The sequence below is a fragment of the Cryptomeria japonica genome, chromosome 8, assembly GCF_030272615.1.
Source record: "Cryptomeria japonica chromosome 8, Sugi_1.0, whole genome shotgun sequence".
Lineage (NCBI taxonomy): Eukaryota > Viridiplantae > Streptophyta > Pinopsida > Cupressales > Cupressaceae > Cryptomeria > Cryptomeria japonica.
In genome coordinates, this window is record NC_081412.1 from 334,251,847 (window position 1) to 334,265,107 (window position 13,261).

Below are 13,261 nucleotides of genomic sequence, written 5' to 3' on the forward strand. Positions count from 1 at the left end.
ATATCCATGAACAACTAATGGCCACTTTGTGATGTCTCTTGGCCTTCATCTATCAACTCTTATCCTTAGGATATGAAGTTCATCGTCTCTCTTTCTTCCTATATATGTGTTGTCCCATTAGGTCACCTATGTTGCATGTAGAGCTATTTTGATATATAGTAATCTTGTGGGACACAATACTTGAAGATACCCATTGACCCAAAATTCTAGTAATGATGCCCCCTTAAAGACTCTTCAATATCTTATTGATGAATGCAAAAAAAATATTTAATAGATAATGGCCCCAATCAAATACTATCTACTACCCCTTAGGCTCCCTATGTATTTGTATGAGACCATAGGTAATATGGGAGCCTTGATTATCTAAAAGAATTTAGAGATCAACATGTTGGACATATGTTGTCATTGATATTAAAGGAATGATGTCTTTGATTTCAGATGAGTGTCAGACATGATGCTTACTTCTGTGGCATTTGGATGGCTGGAAAATGTACATTACTATCTTGTCAAGTCAGAGCATTTTGAGTTGTGCTAGTATTGTTGACTACTATAATTGTGGAATCAATTGGGATATGTCTGTAGTATCATGGTGAATCCATGAACATGTTGGTAGAAGTGTTTTGGAAGTTAGATCCGAAGTGTTTGAGGTAAGTTACTCAGACAATGAGCTTGGTCTGGTAACTTGTTTTGATCTATTCACTAAAGGGAATTAAGTCCAGTGATTTGAAAGGAAATTATGTATACACATAATTTATCATTGTCCAAAGTTTTCAGAGTTGGTTTGTAGCAATCTGCATGTTTGAAGTAGCAGAAGTTTCATAGTGCTAGTGAACTTACCTATTTGCAATTTAGGCTTGTTGCAACCATGACTTGTGGTGTGTGTCCTCTAGAGGTAGCCTATAGATGACCTTTAGGACCAGATAAGGCTACATTGGGAACCATGTGACATGTTATTTCTTTTGGTGTAGCATGTGGGCTATTGGACTTGGCCTATTACATGTTTTGGACACGTTTTATGTGTCTTAGATTCATTTATATGTGCACTTCTTAGGTTACAAGTTTATATCATGTGAATTTGAGGATGATGTTGTGTGTAGCATCCTAATTTGTGTATGCCATTATTAGAATATCATATCCTATGTATGAGAGTGTTTGGAGGTTGATGATCTAGTAAAAGATGAGTTATTAGATATGAAGGTCCACACAAATCTCTCTTGTTGTAATATGGTGGAATTGTTGTTTCACTTATGAATTGTTGCTCAAATCTTTGTATTGGGGGATTGGTGTCTCTAGTGGTTGGTGCATGCAAATAAAAAAGGGTATTTTTGTCTTCGGTAGGTTGGAGCCTACTTCATGATTGTAAGCAATTCATTATTTTGTGAAGTTGGATATAGGTAGTAGATCTAGGAAGCTAATTTCAATGTGGTTTCTCTCATCTTGGGTTTCCATGTATAGTTGGTATCATTGTGTGAGTGTGTGTTTTCTTGTGTTGTTTAATTGTTGTATAATTAAGAAAATTGGATTAAGTTGTTTTAATGATTCTTGATATGCATTTGGAGAATTAGTTCATGGTAATTAATGTTTAATTTGAGTAGAAATTAGATATAATGATTCAATCCCTCCTACCCCCCACCCCTTCTCTATATTATGTGCCCTTCAAAACAATCAATGATATCCACTTGTGTGCTTGAGACACTATACCTATCATGATCTTAGTGAATGAAAAAACACCTTGATGATAGCCCAATCAACCTATGTACCACATATGTAAGTCTTGATTTTCTTATAGCATATTCCTATGGTCATCTACTCTCCGCCCTATAGTGGGAATGCTTAGGATCATCCATACATACTCTATTTAGACCATCATCACACCTATGGTTGGGTGAAACATCATGACATGTATATTTTCTTAGGACTATGGCCTCCAATAGTGCCCACTTTGCATCATAGAGAGGCAATATATATATGTAGATCTACAACTCAGTCTACATATAAAAGAACAAAATAAAATTTAATTAGAACACATTTAGTGTTTAAAGATGAATAAAATGATATGGTACATGTTGACATCACTATTTAATAGGCAACATCAAATTTTTAGGTTGAGCCATACCTTCAAGTCAAATCCACACCAAGGATGACCTCATACGCCTATCTACACTCAATGGGTTGAGTACATATGCATTGAAATAAAAAATCATCTTATAAAATTTTAAAAAGAATTTGAACAACTCTCTCAAAAAAAGGAAATTGATAAATCTTGGTAAATAGGGTTTTCAAGGTGTTGCACTATGTCTAGACATCTATACTTGATCTAAACTTGCACTTGATCATCCTTAGTCGACATATTGCTTTAGTAGGGAAACATCATGACAAAAACACAAGTATGCTCTAGAGCTCTTATTTTATTGATTTGTTAAGGATAGAATTTGCAAATTAAAGTGATATTTTATATTCACCCTGTTACATATAGGTAAACAAAACATGCACCTTGCAAAGTGTGTGTCATGTGAACTTTATTTTCAAACCAATTCATATCAACATGTTATACATTATTCACATTGATAATTGACATACATGTACATAATGGAATATTTTTCAAAGATGCTACATCTATTATAGCCCTTTTCATATGATGACTCTTTTTGACATATGACACATATGAAGGATTATATTAATTTATGATGTCTATTATAACATACCCCAAAAAGTAGCTAGTTTTTTTTAGTTTAGTAATAAAATAATACATATCCCATACTAGTCATGTCATAATCCATGACAATGAATAATAGAACACACAAACTATGAAAGTCTCATAAGTACATAACAAGTACCAAAAATAAGATAACATAATTAATAATTTAAATATACAAAGGTATCAAAATTGCAACCCTCATAAATAATAGTAAATGAAATAAGCAAGACAACACCACATGTACAAAGTGACCATGTATAAGTGTGCAATATAATTACATATTTGAGGCATTCCAAACTCAACTCTATAAGCTAATTGCTCCAAGTTGTTGCCAGCGATGGGGAAATTTTGAACCCGGCATGAGGATTCCCCTTTCCTCTGTGACCATAAATTTGACAAGAAAACATCCAACCAATAATCCAAGAGTTAGAAAATTAAAATGCTACACGATATCTAATTGTTCATTCCCTCACCACATATATCTATTTATAGAACTATATTATACACATACAAGAACACAATAATTGAATTGAAATGTAATGAACTATCACTCATAAAATATAATCATTAATGATACATAACTTAAGAACATAAAATATCCAAGAAAATAAATACAAGAAAAAGAAACTAAAATAGAACATAAAGAATACAAATCCACAATGTTGGCGATTTTTCTTGCTACCTTTAGTCCTAAGGAGAAACACAATACCAAACTATGGGATTGGTAATCTAGAACATGTAATCAACACTATCAATAGACTGAAGACAAGAAAACATAATGAACAAGGATGTACAAGCCTTCTACTCTTTGAGCTCCACAAAACTCGGGAGGGCAATCCTATTGCAGGCCTTAAAATGATAAACTCGTGACAAACATCAAACCTATTTAAAGTGAATGGTTCTCATGTGTATAATGATGGGTATTTTATATTCGACTTAACTAGAGCATAATCCCATTTACCCTGCAAATTACTAAGAACAAAAACTAACTCTACACCTACTCCTACAAATAGGAAATGATGTCTAAGAATATTTTGATTATGAAAACTAGGTACAAACCACATAACCAGTGCCTTCCTTAGGGAAGTAGAGTCAACCTAAAACATGCAAATATCTTACCCAAATAGATTAAAACCCAACTAATTAGTTCATGATATTAATGCATTACATTAATATCTTCTTTTCATGTTTTGTTGCAGTCATTCTTACTTATCCTCCACATACACAACACTGTTTCTTTGACCTATTAAAATCACTTTAATCTCTTCCTTGAAGAGAAGCAAAAAACAAGACAAACTCCATACAAAACTTGTAGGGACGAAATAAAGGATCCTTGATCATTTCTTTCATAAAATGGTGCTCATACATCCATGAGATAGCTACAAAAAATACTTAAAACTTGCTTGCAATTTGGTTAAGAACTATTTTAAAGCAGTAAAATAACTACAAGCTGAAAGTATCATTCTAACTACTCTAACTATGAGACTGTATATTGCAGCCTTTCTTCTAGAAAATTGCATTGAAGAATCCTTCAAAATGAGGAGAAGAGAAGAATTAATAGACAAGGAAGAAACCCTAAAATGATTCTTAAATGACACATGGCCTCTTCTCTGCTGATTTTCAATTTTTAAATCTGCATTTTCTCTTCTCATTTATGCTTTTAATCTGCATCCTTGAACTTTCTTGTGACACAATGGAAATTTGAGAAGAACTCCAACATTTACACACATATCTTCTCCCATGCTTGTAACTGAAAATTTTGTCTCATTTGTACACACTTTCTGTTCAAGTTAGAACACACTTCAAGTGTGATCAAAATATATCCCGCAAAATGAACGATAATCAAAAGTTGTACCTCATATCTCTGCACTAAACATATTTTCTCCTTCCCAAAAACATGCACATAACTTTTGTTCTTTGAGATATTTTTATTTGGTATGGAACATTTGATTACTACAATATTCTATTTTAATTCCCTTGTCTATATGCACATCAAAAATAAGTTCACATTTGAATGAAAAATAGCCATGCTAATCCTTGGATAAAAATGCTCATCCTGGGCGAAAACAACATTTTTACTAGCTGCAACATTTTACCAATTTACTAGGGAAATAATTCCCCAGTCAAAGATGACATGTCAGCTTTATAATCTTTTTATGGAATCACTCTCATTTGATTGAAAATACTTTGTCATTGCAACACTTTGTTTTACTTAGCAGAATAATTCCCCACCATTGGTAGAAATAATTTACCCATGTAATTGCTTGTGGTTGGACCATTTCACTTCTTTCCACTCTTATCTGGGTCTCTAGTGAATATTTGTCAAGGGAGTGAGAAATACATTCATGCATTACAACATTCTCATTTATTTGTACTAGACCAAAATATTTACCTTGCAGGTAAAAAAAATCTCACTCATCCCCACTCAGTATCTTAATATTCTTCCCTTTTGCATGTAAATAATGATTATGTTGCACTTTATATTATTTGTCTGGGTGAGAAATGACTATATAGCTGTATTTTAATCTTGGTTGTAATAATGCCCTCTCCAACCTTTTTATTTAATTATGCCATTTCTTTGTAACCACCTGCATTTTCTTATGAGGATATCTCTGTGCAACATTTTATTCAACTTTCATAATAAAGTGAGAATAGTATATTTCTTTTGCCCTTATCCTACAAAAACATTTATCCATAAGTGAAAAGAATTACTAGATGTTGTAATAAAATAAAATACTTCTCCATTGTGCATAAAAAGTATCCACCCCCTTAGTACATGCTTAACATTTGAACTCATCCTATTCATAACTTCCTTTTATCTTCTTTCATTCCTTTAACACACTCAGTGCCATGCTCACTATGCACTCTAGAAGCAACACATTGATTCCACTCACATCATTAACAGTACATAGGACAAAGGAATAGTGATTCACATATTGGAATTTAGAGTGGAAAATCCATCAAACCATGTTTCCCTCATAGTAGTTGTGATCCAACCTTTTACACTTGCCTCAGACAATATTCAACCTTGGAGATTCTAGCATTATGTATTAACTCTCATAGATCGCCCTCTACATTATTGGATTCATTGTTGAACTGCATCTTCTCCACACATTCTAATGTTTCACTCTTTTTCCTACACTAGATGAATCTCACCATACCTAATAGTGTCAATAACAAGCCCAAATTTATGGCCCGCATCATGTTGTTCATGAGACCATGTCTAAATGATGACATTTTTGCAGATATGATCAACACACAACTCAAATAATATTCGTAGATTTCTTCTATCCTGTGCCTATCGCTCATACACGGGGGGTTTGAAAACAAACAAAAAGACAAAGGAGAAACCCAAAATTGGGTTCTGAGATTGTATTTCCAATACATTCAATTTATAGACCAATACATATTAAATGTTCTGGAGGCTGTAGACCAAACTTAGTTGCAACAATAATGGTGGACATGTGAAAGAAGCTTCTTGAATTCCTACACGTGAAAGATATGGATGGAGCTTGGTCAGTTGTGGTTTGTGCCGACAGATAGGGATATATTTAATTTTTATCTTCTAACATGCCCCCATTAAGTAATTATCTAATTGTTTTTAGATATCCCCCCCATAAACTAGAATGGATGGATCCCGACCTAAAGCCTTCTTAAGTACCCATTTACAATCACTTCACAACTTTTGTCTAAATGGGCTTTCGTGTGCTATGGTCTTCCCCTTATCAAAAATCACTTTGGGTTTTTACTGCTTACCCCCAACCAATACAATTCTCAAGTGGTTTCAAGCCCACCACAAACTTTCGCTCAAGTGGTTTTGGCTAACCACAAACCCAACAAATTTCTCAAGTGGTTTCTATCTGACCACAAACTCTTCACTCAAATACTTTCCACTCAAGTGGTTTTGACTTACCACAAACCTAGCACTCAAAGGTCTCAAATGATCACTGACCATCATAAGGGGGAAACCAATATACAACATACTCACTATCTATCATCATTATGGGCTTGTACCTAGATTGATTATTGAGTCTATATAAAAACAAATCCATCTATTGAGACAAATGGGTAAACAACCGTTGTGCTCGCTAGTTCTATAGGAATCCTTTTTAGATACATGGTTCATCAATATTGTATACCAAAAACTCTTTGGGGTGTTGGGTACCACCAATCATGCACCCCCTACAACAAATCAAATACAATACATACTTTAGATTTTCCTTTTAACAAAGGTGACTCTCTCTCAATACATTTTCCCAAAACACAAGCTCATTAACTATGCCCATTTACATCTCAATACTATGGGGGATCTTCTCAATTTTCAATGATCTTATTTTACATAACCACTTTCAATTGGCCTTGCCTTCTCATAGCATCGAAACACTAGACTAAGAACTATGTTCTGTCTTTGGGGGGTTCAACCTCTCAACCGCTTCACCAATTTTTGGTGACTTTTGATAGATTTTCCACAGATCAACACACATTTAGGCTCCACATCTTCACTTCAAACTCTGTTAAAAGAGCTCTCCAAATTCAACTATCATACATCACAGCTCACACTAAACACACATTGAGGCTACTCAACCAAACTAAGGTAGCTTTTCGTCTACAACACTCCTTTTCACCACTCATCACCCATTGCTCTGATACCATGAAAACAAATGAAAAGATAGAGGAGAAACCCAAAATTGGGTTCAGAGATTTTATTTCCAATACATTCAATTTATAGACCAATACATATTAAATTTTTTGGAGTTTGTAGACCAAATTTAGCTGCAAAAATTATGGTGGATAGGTGAAAGAAGCTTCTTGAATTCCTGCATGTTAAAGATATGGATGGAGTTTGGTCGGTTGTAGTCTATGCCTATAGATAGGGAGATAATTAATTTAATATCTTCTAATAGGATCAAAAAAAAGTGTGAGTTACAGGTTTACGGTGACTCCCAATTTGTCATAAAACAAGTGAATGATGAGTATCAAACAAAAGATGACAAGTTACTCCCCTATCGCAACATGGTTGAGGATCTTAAGCAACATTTCACTCTTATATAGTTTGATTAGATTCCTAGAACGAATAATCGTGTTGTTGATTCTATGGCTACAATTGGTTCTCTTCTCTAAATGCCAACAAATAGTCAAAAGTGTGAGTTCTTGGTTGAGCAACTCCTAATTCCAGTATATGATGTCCTAGAATCTAAAATGGTGTGTCCTCATTGGTTATAACTCCCCTTGGTATCAAGAAACCTTTGCCTACCTTCGAGACAATATTATTCCCCCACACCTCACTAAAACCCAACAACAAATCTTCATTTGTCATTCTACCCGCTACACTATCCTTGGAGACAGCCTATTTCAAAGGCATTTTGATGGATCCCTCCTAAGGTGTTTAGACAAAGAGTAGGTTGAAGGGGTACTACGCGAAGTGCACAAAGGTATTTGTGGAGCACGCTCAAGTGGCCTTACATTGGCTAAGAAGCTCTTGCGCACAGGATACTATTAGCCTACAATGGAAGAAGACACATACCATTATGTGAAGAAATGTATCCCTTGTTAGAAGCATGGTGACAAAATTCATGCACCTTTGTAGGATCTCTAGTCATTCATCACACCATTGCCCTTCTCACAATGGGGTCTTGATCTCATAGGGAAAATCCACCTCGCCTCATCCAATGGTCACAAGTTCATAATAACCGCCACTGAATACTTTACCAAGTGGGTATAAGCCATACCCCTCACCTTCACTACTGGAAAACAAATTTCTAAGTTCATCCTGAATTACCTCATCTACTGATATGGAATTCCTAAAGCAATCATCACAGATAATGGCAAACCTTTCAAAAATCAGGATGTCAAAGAACTTTGCCAAAAGTTTGGCATTGAGCACTGCTTCTCCACTTCATACTACTCGCAAGGTAACAGTCAAGATGAGGCTTCAAATAAAACCCTCATCAAAATCTTCAAAAAGATAGTCAGTGAAGCGGGTTGCGATTGGCACTTGCAACTCCATCCCACCTTGTACATACATACATACATACATACATACATACATACATATATACATCTATACATATATTCATATATATGTATATACATGTATATATGCACATACATATATACATGTAGATATACACATACACATACACATACACATACACATACACATATATATGTATACATATATGTACATCTATATATGCCTGCATACATACATACATACATACATATCTGGTTAATTGGACTAACATCTTGAACATCTCAGCCTCATTAGAGTAAGGTCCATATCACCCTACTAATGGCAATCTTGAGTCAGTTTGTCACCTTTGTTCCATCATGTAGTTGGATATCCTAAGTTTGTGTGTATTCTTTTGATGTGATAGATATTTTAATGTCTCTCTCTTTTGATTATGGCTTAGTGAGGATATGTGTGTGTGTGTGTGTGTATTGTACACAATACACACACACACACATATAGTGTATGTATGTATGTATGTATGTATGTATACACACACACACATATCCTCACTAAGCCATAATCAAAAGAGAGAGAGACGTTAAAATATCCATCACATCAAAAGAATACACACAAACTTAGGATATCCAACTACATGATGGAACAAAGGTGACAAATTGACTCAAGGTTGGCAAGGGTGATATGTATGTAGGGTGATATGGACCTTACTCTAATGAGGCCGAGATGCTCAAGATGTTAATCCAATTAACCAGATCCATGACTTATTGGTAGTGCTCATTTCTAATATTTGCAACCCTCTCCTTGACAATACTCTCCCTTCCTCTTGAGGGTAGTGTACATCCTACATCCACTTGGTTGCATTAAAAGAAATTGGTTAGTCAGATCTTAACCAATAATAACTTAAAGATGAAATATCAATTATAAAAAAAATTACTCCAATAATTTCCTACTCATTAAGAGTTTTTCATCCATATGAGAAAATAAATATATGTATATGTATATGTATATATACATCTATATATATGTATATGTATATATAGATACATATACATATATATACATATGTATGTATATGTATATATATACATATACATATATATATGTATATGAATATGTATATATACATCTATATATATGTATATGTATATATACATATACATATATATAGATGTATATATATAGATGCATATATATGTATATGTATGTACATATATATGCATCTATATATATACATCTATATATATGTATATATATGTATAAATATATTTATATATATGTATATGTATATGTGTACATACATACATACATACATACATACATATATACATACACACACACACAAACACACACACACACGCACACACACACACACACACACACACACACACACACACACACACACACACACACACACACACACACACACACACACACACACACACACACACACACACACACATCCTCACTAAGCCATAATCAAAAGAGAGAGAGACATTAAAATATTCATCACATCAAAAGAATACACACAAACTCGGGATATCCAGCTACATGATGGAACAAAGGTGACAAACTGACTCAAGGTTGACATCAGTAGGGGGATATGGACCTTACTCTAACGAGGCCGAGATGCTCAAGATGTTATTCCAATTAACCAGATCCATGACTTATTGGTAGTGCTCATTTCTAATATTTGCAACCCTCTCCTTGATGATACTCTCCCTTCCTCTTGAGGGTAGTGTGCATCCTACATCCACTTGGTTGAATTAAAAAAAATTGGTTAGTCCGATCTTAACCAATAATAAATTTTAAAGATGAAATATCAATTATCAAAAAAAAATTCTCCAATCATTTCCTACCCATTAAGAGTTTTTCATCCATATGAGAAAATAAATATTAACCTTGCCAATCAAAATAACATAATAAGCATAATTTCAAGTTAGGAAAGAGGGAACACAAAGTTGACAACTTGGTTCATCAAGGACATTATTACCTCTTGATTACTCATGTCCAAGTTCAAATTTTGATTTTAGGTCTCAATGACCATCAAAACCCTAATTCTTACAATATTTTCCAATGGATGTTTTCTTAGTTTTTCCTATAAAATTATTACCCTGATTTTGAAAATTTGACTATATTTCATAGTTAACTTCCATCTTCATTCTAGAGATTATGTGATCTTAAAATACTAGACACACTCCATTAAAATTCAAGAAAATGTATCTTTTAGATGTCTTTTAGACTTTTGGACATCTTCCTAGATGGATCCTTTCTCTATTCTCTCTATATTTATCCTCTATCAAGCCCTTTACTCTTCCCTTCATATGTTTCTTGTCCACATTGATCTCCCAATGATTCCTTAACACTCCTATCTCAAAATCCTTTCCCTATATGTCCCCCTACTTTAAATTTGAATTCATTTTCTCATTTTTAGCACTCCCATTGAATATCTAAGTAGTATACCCATTTCCCAATGTCTATTCCATATGAGTTGCACACTCCACTATAGTTAGATTTTCCTTATGATTATTTTCATAACTATAGTATCTCTACTTACACTACTAGAAAGCCACACACAGGACACACACAATCCTAATATTTTAGTGCTACCATGGAGGCTAAAACATGCCACATATGGGACTAACTATTGAAATTTCCCCTTAGCATAACTCAAAATATTCTTCTCCCAATTTTTTTCCATTAATTTCCTAGCATAAAGTACTAACATAAAAAAATGTATAGATAAAGAGGTTTGAAATAGATAGGTTAAGGGATTCTTTAAATTTTTAGAGTATCTTGAGTTGAAGACAAGTATTTGAGGAATATGTGAGTGCTTGATACCTAGACATCAGTACTATACCTCTAGACAAGAGTGTTAGATACTTGGACCCCAAGACTAAAAAAACTATAGTGGTTAAAAAATTGTTAGACATCACTAGAGATGATCTTACAGTTGAACACTTTCAGATGCTGTGAGGGGGGTGAATCAACATACATTAAAACTTAAACATTCAGTCTGATTATCATATGTGCAAAAGTAAACAACAGAAAGAAAAACATCAATCACACAATGACACAAAGATTTTACATGAAAAACCTAACTAGGGAAAATCCATAATGAGAACTATCTCAAGTTATGTGAAAAAATGATTACAAAGTTTTAGGCTCTAGGCCAAGGAAGCTCACTACTCCTTATTTGGACTTGCTTGCTAATGCACACAACCTTAGGGCAAGATATAATGGACTTGCAAAACACTGAAGATCACTTCTTGAGGGAAATATACAATAGATTTGATTACAAAAAGTAAACAATTGTTGAATTGAGTAGAAGCTCATGCTTTGAAATGTTGGCTATAGATCACAGTTCTAAACATCTAAAATTGACTTCATTACTACTCATCTATACTTGTGCACCTTCACACTCACTTGAAACACCATACACAACTTCTCATTCACCACATACAACCTCATCACAATCCTCCAAAAGATCTCTTCCTTTATATACAATCTCCTAATAAAAAATACACCAATTAGGTCAGCCTAATTAGATGTAATGTGTAGAGTATAAACTGTTGGCCCAACAACATTCTCCAAAGCAACGTGGAATGGAAAAAATATGTGTGAAGCATCACACTATGCCAAAACACCTTCCTATTACTCCCAAATCATCGCCATCAACTCCACACAAGTACACATACCAAAAATGCATAGGACAACTCTAGTAGAGAACCAGTAACACAACCTAATCAAACATACTTAAAATGCAGTACATACCTCCACAACACCTGCAGATGCACAACATAGAATTACCTGACATTCACAAAATTATATCAAAGAATCACAACACCAAAAATATTAGAAGGCTGAGGAATGCAAAGCATTCCTGCAAACAGGTACATTGTCATTATAGAACTAACACATAGACCGACACCAAGTTAGTTGTAGATCAAATAAGTACATGAAACGTTTTATATAACATTATCTTGCATCCACCAACATCATAATACAACCATAATCAAAGATGAATGAAATGTGGAACAATGTAGACCAAAAAAGTTGAACCTAGCCTAACAAATTGTTCACCGGAACAGTCGCACTTAACCAAAATCTGTTATAAACATTTGAATATATCTTCCATGCTTTGGAATAGCCATAAGATTACTAGATAGATCATCTACTATAACCGTCATCAACCATCATACATCAATATGAACACATGAGAAAACACCTGATACAACACCATTAATCACATGCTTTTGAGCCAACTTTTGGGCCTTGGTTGACATCAACAACAACAAGTTTGACATCAATGACAACACAAAATCATATTTTAAACACTTCCAACCTTCCTAAGTCCATTATCCACATAAAATTTATATCTTAACATGTTATTTTTTTCCCATTCTTCAATTTTCTTTTCATTGCATAGTTTATTTCATTACCAACTCTTGTGATTAATTTATTTAGATAACATCTAAATGCATTCATTTTTTGAATATCATAAGTAATTTCATAATTAAATTCAGTATTCACATTAGGAACTATTCTTTTCTCTTAAACATATGGACATGAGGCAAAATTGATCTCTCACAATG